Source organism: Protopterus annectens, chromosome 6.part0 (genome assembly GCF_019279795.1).
Source record: "Protopterus annectens isolate FY-2018-M chromosome 6.part0, PAN1.0, whole genome shotgun sequence".
Lineage (NCBI taxonomy): Eukaryota > Metazoa > Chordata > Ceratodontiformes > Protopteridae > Protopterus > Protopterus annectens.
The window spans coordinates 1,878,811,346-1,878,825,320 of NC_056737.1; the positions used below are offsets into that span (position 1 = coordinate 1,878,811,346).

A 13,975-nucleotide genomic window follows, 5' to 3' on the forward strand; every position below is an offset into this window, starting at 1 on the left:
AACTGTCATATACAGGATGGGGATGCACAGGGTTTGTGCTGGAATGGCTTGCCATCTGAAGAAAATGCTTACATTGAAATTTTGGTTGGGCTTATTTCTTGAACGGTTGAGGTTAGTGAGTTTGTTGCTTGGTCACTTGCATCTCAATGATTCATAAAGGAAACATTGTCAATTGGAAAAGGATGTTTCACTATCCATCAATGTCACATTGTGTTGTTTTGTGCAGTAGCTGAACATCATTCTGTCAACTGTTGCACTGTGTGGGGTATTGTCAGGTCTACTTCACGTTGCCTTCTAGCTTATCAGTGGGAGTGGTAAGCACTAGGTAGCCTATCTACCACGGGAAGAGTGGGTTTTGGCCCAGAAATTGTAGTTCATTAGCCGTTTGGACAGTTTTTCCATCTCTTTCTACTTTCTTGTTTAAAAACCCACTTTTGCATTTGGTCCCCACTTTTCCTGTAACTAGTGTAGCCCATGTAAAGATTTGCTGTATCCAGGACTGTTGGTAAGCTTCTGAGCCCCCCATGCCCTTCTGTGTTGGCGGGAAGCCTTCTAGCTTATCAGTGGGAGTGGTAAGCACTTGGTAACCTATTTACCACAGGAGGAGTGGTTTTTGGCCCAGAAATTATAGTTTATTGGCTGTTTGGGAAGTTTTCCATCTCTTTCAGCCTTCTGATTTAAAAGCCTGTGTTTGCACTTGTTTCCTGCCTTTCCTGTTATTAGTCTAGTCCAGGTACAGATTTGCTGTATCCAGGACTCATTGTAAGCTTCTGAGCCCCCCAAGCCTTTCTGTGTTAGAGGGAAGCCTTATCACTGGTAGTGGTAAGCATTAGGTAGCCTATCATTAGGTAGCCTATCTACCACAAGAGGAGTGGTCCCTGACCCAGAAATGGTAGCTATTGGCTGTTTGAGCAGTTTTTTCCATCTCTTTCAACTTTCTGGTTTATAAGCCGCATTTACGCTTGTTTCCTGCCTTTCCGGTAACTAGTCTAGTCCAGATACAGACTTGCTGTATCTAGGACTGTTGGTAAGTGTCTGAGCCACCCCAAGCCTTTCTGTGTTGGAGGGAAGCCTTCTAGCTTATCCGTGGGAGTGGTAAGCACTAGGCAGACTATCCTCCATGGGAAGAGTGAGTTTTGGCCCAGAAATTGTAGTTTATTGGCTGGGCACTTTTCCATCTCTTTCAACTTGCTGGCTTAAAAGCCTGCATTTGCACTTGTTCCCCACCTTTCCTGTAACTAGTCCAGGCCCGGCCCTGCTTAGCTTCCAGGACGAGACGTGAAAAAAAGGCAAGTGAGCTGTCACAGTCAGCTCCTTAGTGTCTTCTAGAGCACTGCTGTGCTGCACACCCCGCTGCTTTCACTTGCTTGTCCCCGATGGATTTAATTATTTATTTATTCATTCATTCATTCTTTTATTTATTTGAGGGGCTGACTGACTGAGTGACTGAGCTGCCTGCTTGCATGTGAATTCCTGGACATTCGAAATGTAATATATACTTTTATTTTTTGCCACTGAACAAGTCCCACATGGGTGGTGGGCTCACTCTACTGAGTCTGCATTTTGCAGTTTTACATTTGGGTCCGTCCTCTTTGCCTTTCAGAGTCCAGCAAGAAATGGAACCGGCAAGTTGGAATGTCCAGGAATTCACATGCAAGCAGGCAGCTCAGTCACTCAGTCAGTCAGCCCCTCAAATAAATAAAAGAATGAATGAATGAATAAATAAATAATTAAATCCATCGGGACAAGCAAGTGAAAGCAGCCGGGTGTGCAGCACAGCAGTGCTCTAGAAGACACTAAGGAGCAAGCCGCATCCTGCTGACTGTGACAGCTCACTTGCCTTTTTCCCGTCTCGTCCCGGAAGCTAAGCAGGGCCGGGCCCGGATGAATCTGGATGGGTTACCTTGTGTTGAATCACAGGTGCTATTTTTATGTTTTTGTTCTTGATTTAATTATTTTTTGCTGACCCTGGAAGTTATGTAGGTGCAGAGTACATGACAGCAGCAGAGATATCATCCAGGACAACACCAGAGACAAGAGGCTGTTTCGCAGCAGCAGTTGATGCCTACGGCCATACCACCCTGAATGCGCCCGATCTCGCCTGATCTCGGAAGCTAAGCAGGGTCGGGCCTGGTTAGTACTTGGATGGGAGACCGCCTGGGAATACCAGGTGCTGTAGGCTTTTGCCACTGAACAAGTCCCACATGGGTGGTGGGCTCACTCTACTGAGTCTGCATTTTGCAGTTTTACATTTGGGTCCGTCCTCTTTGCCTTTCAGAGTCCAGCAAGAAATGGAACCGGCAAGTTGGAATGTCCAGGAATTCACATGCAAGCAGGCAGCTCAGTCACTCAGTCAGTCAGCCCCTCAAATAAATAAAAGAATGAATGAATGAATAAATAAATAATTAAATCCATCGGGACAAGCAAGTGAAAGCAGCGGGTGTGCAGCACAGCAGTGCTCTAGAAGACACTAAGGAGCAAGCCGCATCCTGCTGACTGTGACAGCTCACTTGCCTTTTTTTCACGTCTCGTCCTGGAAGCTAAGCAGGGCCGGGCCCGGATGAATCTGGATGGGTTACCTTGTGTTGAATCACAGGTGCTATTTTTATGTTTTTGTTCTTGATTTAATTATTTTTTGCTGACCCTGGAAGTTATGTAGGTGCAGAGTACATGACAGCAGCAGAGATATCAGCCAGGACAACACCAGAGACAAGAGGCTGTTTCGCAGCAGCAGTTGATGCCTACGGCCATACCACCCTGAATGCGCCCGATCTCGTCTGATCTCGGAAGCTAAGCAGGGTCGGGCCTGGTTAGTACTTGGATGGGAGACCGCCTGGGAATACCAGGTGCTGTAGGCTTTTTGCCACTGAACAAGTCCCACATGGGTGGTGGGCTCACTCTACTGAGTCTGCATTTTGCAGTTTTACATTTGGGTCCGTCCTCTTTGCCTTTCAGAGTCCAGCAAGAAATGGAACCGGCAAGTTGGAATGTCCAGGAATTCACATGCAAGCAGGCAGCTCAGTCACTCAGTCAGTCAGCCCTCAAATAAATAAAAGAATGAATGAATGAATAAATAAATAATTAAATCCATCGGGGACAAGCAAGTGAAAGCAGCGGGGTGTGCAGCACAGCAGTGCTCTAGAAGACACTAAGGAGCAAGCCGCATCCTGCTGACTGTGACAGCTCACTTGCCTTTTTTTCACGTCTCGTCCTGGAAGCTAAGCAGGGCCGGGCCCGGATGAATCTGGATGGGTTACCTTGTGTTGAATCACAGGTGCTATTTTTATGTTTTTGTTCTTGATTTAATTATTTTTTGCTGACCCTGGAAGTTATGTAGGTGCAGAGTACATGACAGCAGCAGAGATATCATCCAGGACAACACCAGAGACAAGAGGCTGTTTCGCAGCAGCAGTTGATGCCTACACGCCATACCACCCTGAATGCGCCCGATCTCGTCTGATCTCGGAAGCTAAGCAGGGTCGGGCCTGGTTAGTACTTGGATGGGAGACCGCCTGGGAATACCAGGTGCTGTAGGCTTTTTGCCACTGAACAAGTCCCACATGGGTGGTGGGCTCACTCTACTGAGTCTGCATTTTGCAGTTTTACATTTGGGTCCGTCCTCTTTGCCTTTCAGAGTCCAGCAAGAAATGGAACCGGCAAGTTGGAATGTCCAGGAATTCACATGCAAGCAGGCAGCTCAGTCACTCAGTCAGTCAGCCCCTCAAATAAATAAAAGAATGAATGGATAAATAAATAATTAATTAAATCCATCGGGGACTAGCAAGTGAAACTAGCAAGGTGGGCATCACTCAGTGCACTAGAAGAATCCAAAGAGCAAGAAAAGCACCCAGCTGGATTTCACAGCCCACTTCTTTTTTTTCACGTCTCGCAGAGAATGCTAAGCAGGGTCGGTCCTGGTTAGTACTTGGATGGGAGACCGCCTAGGAATACCAGGTGCTGTAGGCTTTTTGCCACTGAACAAGTCCCACATGGGTGGTGGGCTCACTCTACTGAGTCTGCATTTTGCAGTTTTACATTTGGGTCCGTCCTCTTTGCCTTTCAGAGTCCAGCAAGAAATGGAACCGGCAAGTTGGAATGTCCAGGAATTCACATGCAAGCAGGCAGCTCAGTCACTCAGTCAGTCAGCCCCTCAAATAAATAAAAGAATGAATGAATGAATAAATAAATAATTAAATCCATCGGGGACAAGCAAGTGAAAGCAGCGGGGTGTGCAGCACAGCAGTGCTCTAGAAGACACTAAGGAGCAAGCCGCATCCTGCTGACTGTGACAGCTCACTTGCCTTTTTTTCACGCCTCGTCCTGGAAGCTAAGCAGGGCCGGGCCCGGATGAATCTGGATGGGTTACCTTGTGTTGAATCACAGGTGCTATTTTTATGTTTTTGTTCTTGATTTAATGTGCAAGTAAACGGAAAATCTCTGTAAGGGGAGATTTCCATTTACCTCAATGTATTGCGGTCTCGGAGTTGGTATATTTAAGTAGGGGGTGTGGGGGTGCAGCCCCCCACGTGGGTGGTGCAGGGGGGCTTGCCCCCCTGCATACGCCATTTAATTTCTTTTTTTATTTGTTTTTTTTTTTACGTTATTCGATGTTTTACTTAATCGATCAATAAAGTTCGACCTTTATTGATCGATTAAGTAAACTTTCAATAATGTGATATAGATGCGGGGTGTGAGGCAAAAATTTTGTATTTGGTAGTATAGGCATTTTTTTTTTGATTATATATGGAATTATTTATACTGTATCTGTGATTGGTTAATTTGCTCTGTTGTAATTGCTTGATGGAATATGTTGCCGATGTGTGTTGTGCTGATGAGATATGTCCCAGTGATTTACTCCAATGACAAATGATAATAGATTCCTACATTCGTAGAGATATACAAAAAGATAGAGGTCTAGACAAAGACAGCTTTACAGTTCTATTAACTGCAAGTGCAAAGTTTAACTCGGTAAGTTTTGAAGATTAACTCAGTAACTTTTAATTCAGCCCTTTCACCTTTCTGTTAATGTACTGCATGGCATTTTAGTTTATGTAGACCAGTACATTTGCACCTAATCATCTCAGCATGGTTCACACATTCATAGCATTATTTTATTCTATTGCAAAAACTCCTCCCCTAAATGGTTACATTATAGTAAAAACCCTTAAGGAACTTAGTCTTTTTTTCCTTCTTGTTAGCCATTTGCCCTCATCAAACAATAAAAACTACTACATATTGCATTTTAACCACCTTTGCATAATCATTTGTTTTAGTACTCTTTTATTTTTGTATTTTCCACTCCCAAGTGGCATATTGCATTTGATCTTGCCTTCAGGCTATCTGAATAATTCATTTTGGATGAATGCTCCTTTGACACCAAGTTGTTCTAAGCCCTTTGTTTGATGTGTTATTCCTGCCTGCCTCTTATAGCCTGTTCATCCTGTCATGGATTATATTAGCTCATTGTACTTACCTCTGCACTAAGCACTGATTTCTCACTTTGCAGTTCACCTGTTATTTACATCCACTTTAATGTGGCTGGGTGCATGGTACATTCCCTCTGCAACAGCACAGATGACCTTCTTGTTCTTTTATGCAGGCAGTGATTGTTGTCTGACCTGTGTCTGACAAATGAGCACTCGGAAGATACATTTATGGACGATAATTTCATGCTTCCACTACTGAAAATGAAAGTTGCGTCCTTTTTTTGTTTTCCTTCCCACCAGATAATAACTTGACCTTTCTCATGTCAGCATAAAGCAGTCTTCTTAAAGGTGATGGGAAGATATTGTTACAAACACTTCTTCCACTGTGAGCAAAGGTAGGCTCATTTCGTGCTTTTGATCTATGTAGACAATAGCCTCTCACTTCATGACTTAAAATAAAGTAGCCATCTTCCAAATGGTAGGAGCATGAAGATCTTCTCTCTTCAATCAATCAACCAATCAATCAATCAATCAATCAAGCAATCAAACTTTCAGGGAATCAAGTTACAGTTTAATATTCTAAAGTTGTGTTCTGTCTGATGTCTTAACTGGTAAGCTAACACAGAATAATTCTGGTTCTTGAAAGGAGTAATCAACAGCATATAGTTTAAAATACCTTTCTCTGCTTGATTTTGTGGTACACTCATTATGCCTGGCAGTTATCCCTACCACATCCTTACCCATCATCTTCTCCTTTTTGTTATTTAAATATTAAGAATAGCAGAGTTGCTCTGAGATTTATTCATAGGTTCATAGGTTCATAGGTTCATACTAGGCTATCTGCCCGAGGGCATTTACAAGCCTAGCCCATCGTTTTGTGGCTTACGCCACCCCTTTAGTATGGGGAACTATACCCATTATTTTGCTGTGCCTCTGTCGAGCAGTGACACTGAGGTTATCCCTGGGGTATATCTGTGATCTCCCATCCATTGGTCAAGATTTCTCTTGAACAAGGCCAGCGAGGTACTCTGCCTCACATGTACCGGGATTTTGTTCCACAGCATAGGGAGTCTTTGGGTGATGAATCTATCCCTCCAGCACGTCCTATTAATAGCCGTGTCAAGGTTTAAGTCTCCGCCCTTGTGGCTCTGATGGATCTAGATTTTTGAGGTGAAGCATATTCATCAAATCTGGGTTTGACATGGCCTTGTATGTTAGGCAAAGGTCACCTCTGAGCAAGCGGTGGCGACTGAATAGAGCTGGAGTTCTTTCAGTCGGGCAGCATAGGACAGATTTTTGAGACCCTTTATCCTTTTGGTGAGGAACTTTTGTGGCCTCTCCAGCTGCTGCAAGTGTCGGGTCAGATACATTCCGAATGGGGCATTGTACTCAATCATTGGTCTGATGAGTGATGAGTAAAGGGAGACTATGACCTCCCTTGATCTAGATGAGAATCCCTTCATGATAAGGTGGGCAATGTAGAAGGTCTTCCTAACTACTTTAGCTACATGAGTGTCGAATGACAGACTACTATCAACCTGGGTCCCCAGGTCCCTGATAACTTCTTCTGTGCTCAGTGGATTGCCACCTATTTGGTAGCTAGGGGTAACCTTGTTTTTCCCGAAGGGTATGACTATGCATTTTTTGGCATTTAACTTTAGACCGTGGCTCTGGCACCAGTTATCCGTTTCTGTGAGACCCTTCTGAAGGATATCTGTATCAGATGTGTTTTCTACTATGGCGCCCAGTTTGCAGTCATCTGCAAACTTTGTCAGCCATAACCCTCCTGTGTTTGCTTGTACTTCGGAAAAGTAGATGCCAAACAAGAGTGGGCCCAGGACTGAGCCCTGTGGGACACCACTTGTGACAGGCTTTGAGTCTGACATGGCGCCAGCAACTCTGACCCTGTGGGTTCTGTCACTCAGCCAGTTTGCAACCCATCTTGTGATGTATGGGTTGACATTTAAGCTGATGAGTTTTTCAATGATACCCGAGTGGGGTATTGTATCGAAGGCCTTAGCCAGATCGAGGTAGGCTGTATGGACTGCCTTTCCTCATCAATGGCTTTGGTGACTGTTTCAAAAAGTCAACCAAGTTTAAAAGGCATGATCTGCCTTTGACAAAGCCAAACTGGGTTGGATCCAAAGTCTGCAAATTCCCTATGTCTTTATTTATGAGGTCCATTATGATCCTCTCCATGGCTTTGCAGATAAGGCTTGTCAAGCTAATGGGCCGGTAATTTCCAGGGTCGGTGGAGGCACCGCCTTTGTGAAGTGGTACCACAGTTGCAGTGCGCCACTCCTTGGGTGCGTATCCAGAGGTAAGACTTTGATTAAACAGCTGTCCTAGCTGTGGGTTTAATTCCTCATTGAGTTCATGGAGCACACAGCCGGGGACACCATCAGGTCCCATGGATGCTGCGTTTTTTGCTTTGGAGAGAGCAGTTCTCACTTGGGCGCTGGAGATGTTTGGGGGCGTGCAATCGTTTGGTATAGATATCCCTCCTCTTGGGGGAGGGGAGAAGTTTGCACTGAACCTGTCAGCCAGTATGTTGGCAATGTCTGTAGGATCAGTAATCTTCACATCATTTTGAACTAGCTCTGAGCATATCTGGGAGTTTCCTCCCAGGTTTCTAACATAGCTAAAGAAGGCCTTATGATTGTCTTTTGAGTCTTTAGCTATTTTTCTCTCGAAATTTGCTTTGGATGATTTTATGAGAGCTCTTAGTTTTTTACTTATAGTGATCAAGGGTGTCTTACCTTTTAAGGATTTTGCTCTATCTTGTAGTAGCTTCCTCCTTTTGTTGTAGAGTTTGTTTATGGCTGGGGTCCACCAGACTGGACGCTTGCCTTTGGTACAAAGAGTCTTTGTTTTGCTTGGGATTGCCTTATCCATGCAGTCCTGCAGGTGCTGGTAGAAGGCATTTGTAAGTGATTCAGCGGCTTTAGTACTGTTTTCCGCCGGCACGGGGGCCTTAAAGGAGACCACACTAGTCTTTAGAAGTGTGAAGTCGGCTTTTGAGAAGTTCTTTACTGATGTACTTTTAGTGGTTGTTTGGGGCACATTTGAATTACTTACTGACTTGAAAGATGAGCAAATGTCATATCAAGAATGCTTCGAGTGTGCCTTCAGATTTTACAGTAAGGAGATATCAACCTCTTTTGCTTCTTCATTATAGGTGATATTTCTCACAGATCACTTATATCGATCATGCTTTGAATATGTATTAAGCTTTTACAGTAAGCTGATAAAAAAACACTTTTTCTATTTTCAATACATGATATTTCCTGGCGGTGAATTACTGCATTATCTATCACTGTCACATAACTAGAGTAAAGGATTTAGCAAGATATATGCACAATTTATTTATTTTTACACATTTCACACATCCATCTAAAACTGTGGCTACAGCAACAGAAACACAGCAATGTCAGCTTTCAGCCTGTATAATGAATCTCTGATACTCAAGTAATAAATATGGTCTACGAACCCAGTAGCTGTTTTTGCATAACTACAGGAGACAACAAAACAAGGCAGGTAAATATATATTTCTGGCAAAAACTCTAGTTTTACATTTTCAAAGAAAATGAAAGCAAATGAGAGAGTAAGTTCATTTTTATAATCAGGTAAAACTTGTTGAGCCAAGGCCAACAATGTGATGCCAAAATCATGTGTCTAGCTGTACAACTATAATGCAATTAGTTTAAATACAGAGGATCCATCTGCCAAAGGAATAAATGGAGTAGTGAATCTGAGTTAAAAGAACAGAAAAAAGACACTGGAGTTTTATCCAGAGAGTTGCAGGGAAGTGAGAGGGCACATGATCCTTAATTAAAATGCATTTTTATTTTAAAGATTGTCTCTGAAAGATTTGGAATAGCAGCCGAAACCTGAAGCCATAAGGATATGATGAAATGTATAACAAGTTTGAACAAAAATAACTTTAATAAAGTGTTTTTATGTGTGATATAAACTATTCTTGTTGTCATGACAAGTTCTTAGAGTAACACAGATGCCAGTTTACTTTATTCACTTCCTAGGGACTCTATTTAGCACAAGAATCAATGGCAAGAACAGGAATAAGGAATAAATGCCTTGTTTAACAATTGGAAATGAGTATGGCTAGGCTGTATACTGTCACCCAAATTATTCAACTTATCTGCTGAATATATAGGTGATGAAATGTTCCCATATCTGAATCAGCTGGAAAAAATGGTGTGAGAAATATTAACAACACCAAATATATAAAATATGTCTCTAATGGCTAAAAGTGCAAAATAATTGAAAAAAACTGCTGATGGAAGTGAAAGGGGAAAGTATATCATCTGGCTTGTTGCTCAACATAAAATATAATAAATAAATAAATAAATTAAATTATATCATCTAGTCATAATCAAAATATTACATGCAGATGAGGAAGATATGGAGGCTGTGACAAATTTTATTTTCCTACACTCAAAGATCTCTTCAAATGGTGATTTCAGCCATGAAATTAGATGCTGCTTACATTTTGAGAGGAAAGCTATGGGAAATCTCAATAAGAATTTTAAAGAACAAACACATCAAATTATCAACAAGCGTCTATATATATTCGAGGGTATGATTTTCCCAGTAGTAATATAAAGTGTGAGACCTAGACTTTAAGTAAGACTGTATGACAGAAAATGAATGATTCTGAACTGTTGCACTGGAGAAAACTTTTGAGGGTTTCATGGACTACAACAGGAACAAATCAGCTATTACATAAGGAAATGTATTCAAGCCATCCACTGAAAGGCCTTACAGTAAAACCTCAATAAAAGCATATATAACACAATGACAAGCTTCACTACAGAAGTCACTGATTCTAGAAAAGATAAAAAAACAAAAGAAACAGGAGGTGGCAGAGTCTAGGGTGGATAGACAACATTAATGAAGTAATGTATATGAGTTTGCAAAAACTTAAAGTAGTTCTTGACAGACAGGCCTGGGATGCTAAAGTCAAGGTCACAAAGATTCAGATTTGTAGTAATGGCTAAACAACAACAATAAACTGCCTGAATGTATTAAGAGTTCAGATGACTTCGATAGTCAAGGGAAGTACAACATTTTGGGTTAGGGGTGAGCATTAATCCATAGCTCTCAACCTCTTAGTTCAGGAATCTTTGGCAAAGCCAAAAAAATAATGGGGTCAAAAGCCCAAAAATAGGGACAGATTTTAAATATTTCTCTTATATATCTAGAAAGTTGATAGAATAGCAGATTTTGAATTAACATGTATTCTTTGAGTGTTATGAAGTCTGAAACTCAAATGCATGCCATTACTTAGTGATTGCAATCCTTAACAATTTGCCAGAAAACCACAAATTCTATAAGGAGCAGCCCAAAAAATATAAGTCAAAATCTGGGACAGTTGATAAATGGCTTAACGTGTGATAGTATCAGTACTGTATGTCTTAAGGACTCTCTAGACAAACTCTAGGGTGTCAACCTGAGGTTATAAAGTAAGTATGCTGAATGGAAAATGACCTAGTTGAGCTCTTAACAAATTTTGCCATGAATTTGTGAACTAATAGAAGCACATTTAATATAAAAGTCAGTAAACTAGAGATGTTATTTTTGTCTGACTTTTGTTTCTGTGTCTTTCACTGTCAATATTTTTCTTAACTGGGGTATCAAATAGTATACTTGATTGCATTGGGTTTGAACAACAAAATTTGGCAATGGGCAGTCTTTTTAATAAACATGAATGTGAATGCAGAATGTGAGGTGTAAACAAATACCCATGCTTGTGATATGTTTGCAATGTCAGAAACCTTATTCAACTCTATTCTGACCAGTCTCAAGGCTGCCTGTACTAATTACCTTTAATTACAGAAGGAAAACTTTACCTTCTCTAAACACTTTGTAATTTTTTTAACATTACTCAAATTCATTGCTTATTATCTGCAGATCGTTGGCATTCTATCACTCCTAATGAGTTATATGACTTATAAGTCAGACAAAAATAACATCTCTAGTTTACTGACTTTTATATTCAGTGTGCTTCTATTAGTTTACAAAATCTATTGATGTCAAACAGAGCTCCTCATTAGCACTCTTCAAGAAAAATCTTGATGATCGGATGGGAAATGGGAAATTCACCCCAAGGATCACTTCTGTGGCTCTGCTCGACAGGGGCATAGGAAAATAATTTTCTTGGGTGGAGAAAGTCAGGGTACATTTTTTGGCTAGGCTTATATAGGCCCTAGGGCCAATAGCCTAGTACCTACCTATGAACCTATGAAAACTCCTGGATGCATGACATGAAAACACAGAGTATCCGCAAACTACAACATAGGAGATAATCCCCTGAAATCTGAAGAAGAAATAAGGGATCTAGAGACCCAAGTAGATAGTCAGCTTTCCTTTGATAACCATGTTGCCAAAGTGGTTAGAAAATCCTTCTATGCGACCCATCTGATCATGAAAGGGTTTGCATCAAGATCTAAGGATGTAATGGTGCCTCTCTACTCTTCCCTCATCAGACCCATTATTGAGTACAATGCACCGATTGGAATGTACCTGGCTAGACATCTCCAGCCGCTGGAGAGACCACAGAGGTACCTAACCAAGAGGATTACTGGCCTCAAACAGTTGCCCTATGCAGCACGATTGAAAAAGTTAAGACTGTTCTCTGTTGCATACCGCTTTCTCAGAGGCGATCTCTGTCTAACGTACAGAGCCATGTCCAACCCAGAATTGTTGAACATGCTCCATCTTAGCAAAACCAAATCTACTCGAGCTACATGCTCTAGGGATATAAACCTCAACACAACAATGAATAGAACATGCTGGAGGGATAGATTCCCTTCGCAGAGACTTTCCTTACTATGGAACAGGGTCCCGGTCTACATAAGACAGAGCCCCTCACTATCACTCTTCAAGAGGAACCTTGATGAGTGGATGGGTAACAGAAAGTTTACAGCGAGGATCACACCAACAGCACTACAAGATAGGGGCCAAGGGTACTAGCTGCTAGTACAAGGGTCTAGGGAACTACTAAAGGGGTGGTGAATACTGCACAAAGTGGCTGGGCTAATATATGCCTTCGGGCAGATAGCCCAGTACCAACCTATGAACCTATGAACCTATGAGCAAAGATCATAAGAACAATCCAATGACTAAGGTTGTCACATTCATCAACTAACTAAACACACTGACTGAGACCAGAGAATGGTATTCTAACTTCATACCACTGCATCACATTCCCAGATGCATGGTCTTTTTGGATTCAGTCATCAAAATAGTAATCATCGAGTCTCCAATATGTAAAAACTGTGCTTTGTTGACTGATAACAGCCTAAACTGGCTAGGGCATGAAAAGTACAGAAAAATGTGACCTAATGTAACCTACTGAGCAACCTATACAATCCATGTAGCTTATACAGGCCCAGTCACTTCTAGACTGCATGTTTATCAGCTCCTTAGACAAAATGACTATTACAGGAGATCTCATACTGACATTAGCAGTCATTGTACTATAACTGCTCTACAGTCAGGATGTGAAACTAAGGTGACTTTGGACTTAATACGTCTTCAGGATATCTCATTACTCTCTAAGTTTTTGTTGATAAGCTCACTAGTTTTGACTAGCAAGCTGTGCTACTTCCATTGATAAAGCATTTACTATCTTTCACCAAAAAATGTCAACAAAACAGTTAAATAACCATTAAAGATGTCATGAAGTTTACTAAAGCAACGTAAATTACAATTAAATCGCATGGTCCTCTAATCAATGAAAGTTAATTGCTGTGCAACCTAGACAATATTAAACTGTGATATATCACACCAAAATCAAATTGTGTAGATTGAATTGATAGGATGCCCAAAAGATTAACATTTCTGAGGATGAAGCTACCATTACTAGGGATACTTGCATCAAGATCTCCTTAGCACCAATTACTTTGGGGTTACTTGTGACATATTTCTTCTCTTCCTCTCTTTACCCATGAGAGACTTTATCAGCAGGATAGATAAGCTTAGTCTTGATTGCAGACGAAGCTGGCATGCATGACTTCAACTTGACAAAATATGTATTGCCTTGAAAATCTCACAGAGCTTTAATAGGTTGATTGTTTCCCTTGTTTACACTGTACATTGTGCCTTGTCAAGTATTACTGTACTTGTTTATGGCCAAATGGCGTATTAATTGACTAATACTACAAAAAAAAAAGAATATTTAGCTGAAACAGAGGATTTAGAGGAAAACATATATATTTTAGGAGTGATAGAATGCCAGCGATCTGCAGATAATAAGCAATGAATTTGGGTAATGTTAAAAAATTACAAAGTGTTTAGAGAAGGTAAAGTTTGTATTATGGCACGCAACAGGATTGTTGGAAGAATATATAAAATTATGACTTCAGATAATGAAATGTTCTCACATTCTCAAAAGGTCACCATAATATCTATTAAGAAACAGAGGTCTGAAGCACAAAACAGAATAAAAGGATTATGTGGCCAAGAGTAAAATGAGGACAGCCATGCAGGATAAAGTGTGCTGAAAGAATCTTCGGGCAAGTGATGCC

At 41.2% G+C, this 13,975-nt stretch overlaps 3 non-coding genes across 3 annotated transcripts; all 3 read left to right on the forward strand.

Annotated features, from left to right (window-relative positions):
• The first annotated feature begins 2,063 nt into the window (after window positions 1–2,063).
• LOC122805166 lies at window positions 2,064–2,182 on the forward strand. The gene has a single exon (XR_006365349.1). It is a non-coding gene; the product is annotated as a 5S ribosomal RNA (ribosomal RNA).
• A 557-nt stretch (window positions 2,183–2,739) lies between these two features.
• LOC122805027 lies at window positions 2,740–2,858 on the forward strand. The gene has a single exon (XR_006365264.1). It is a non-coding gene; the product is annotated as a 5S ribosomal RNA (ribosomal RNA).
• A 559-nt stretch (window positions 2,859–3,417) lies between these two features.
• On the forward strand, window positions 3,418–3,537 carry LOC122805071. The gene has a single exon (XR_006365296.1). It is a non-coding gene; the product is annotated as a 5S ribosomal RNA (ribosomal RNA).
• Window positions 3,538–13,975: the final 10,438 nt, after the last annotated feature.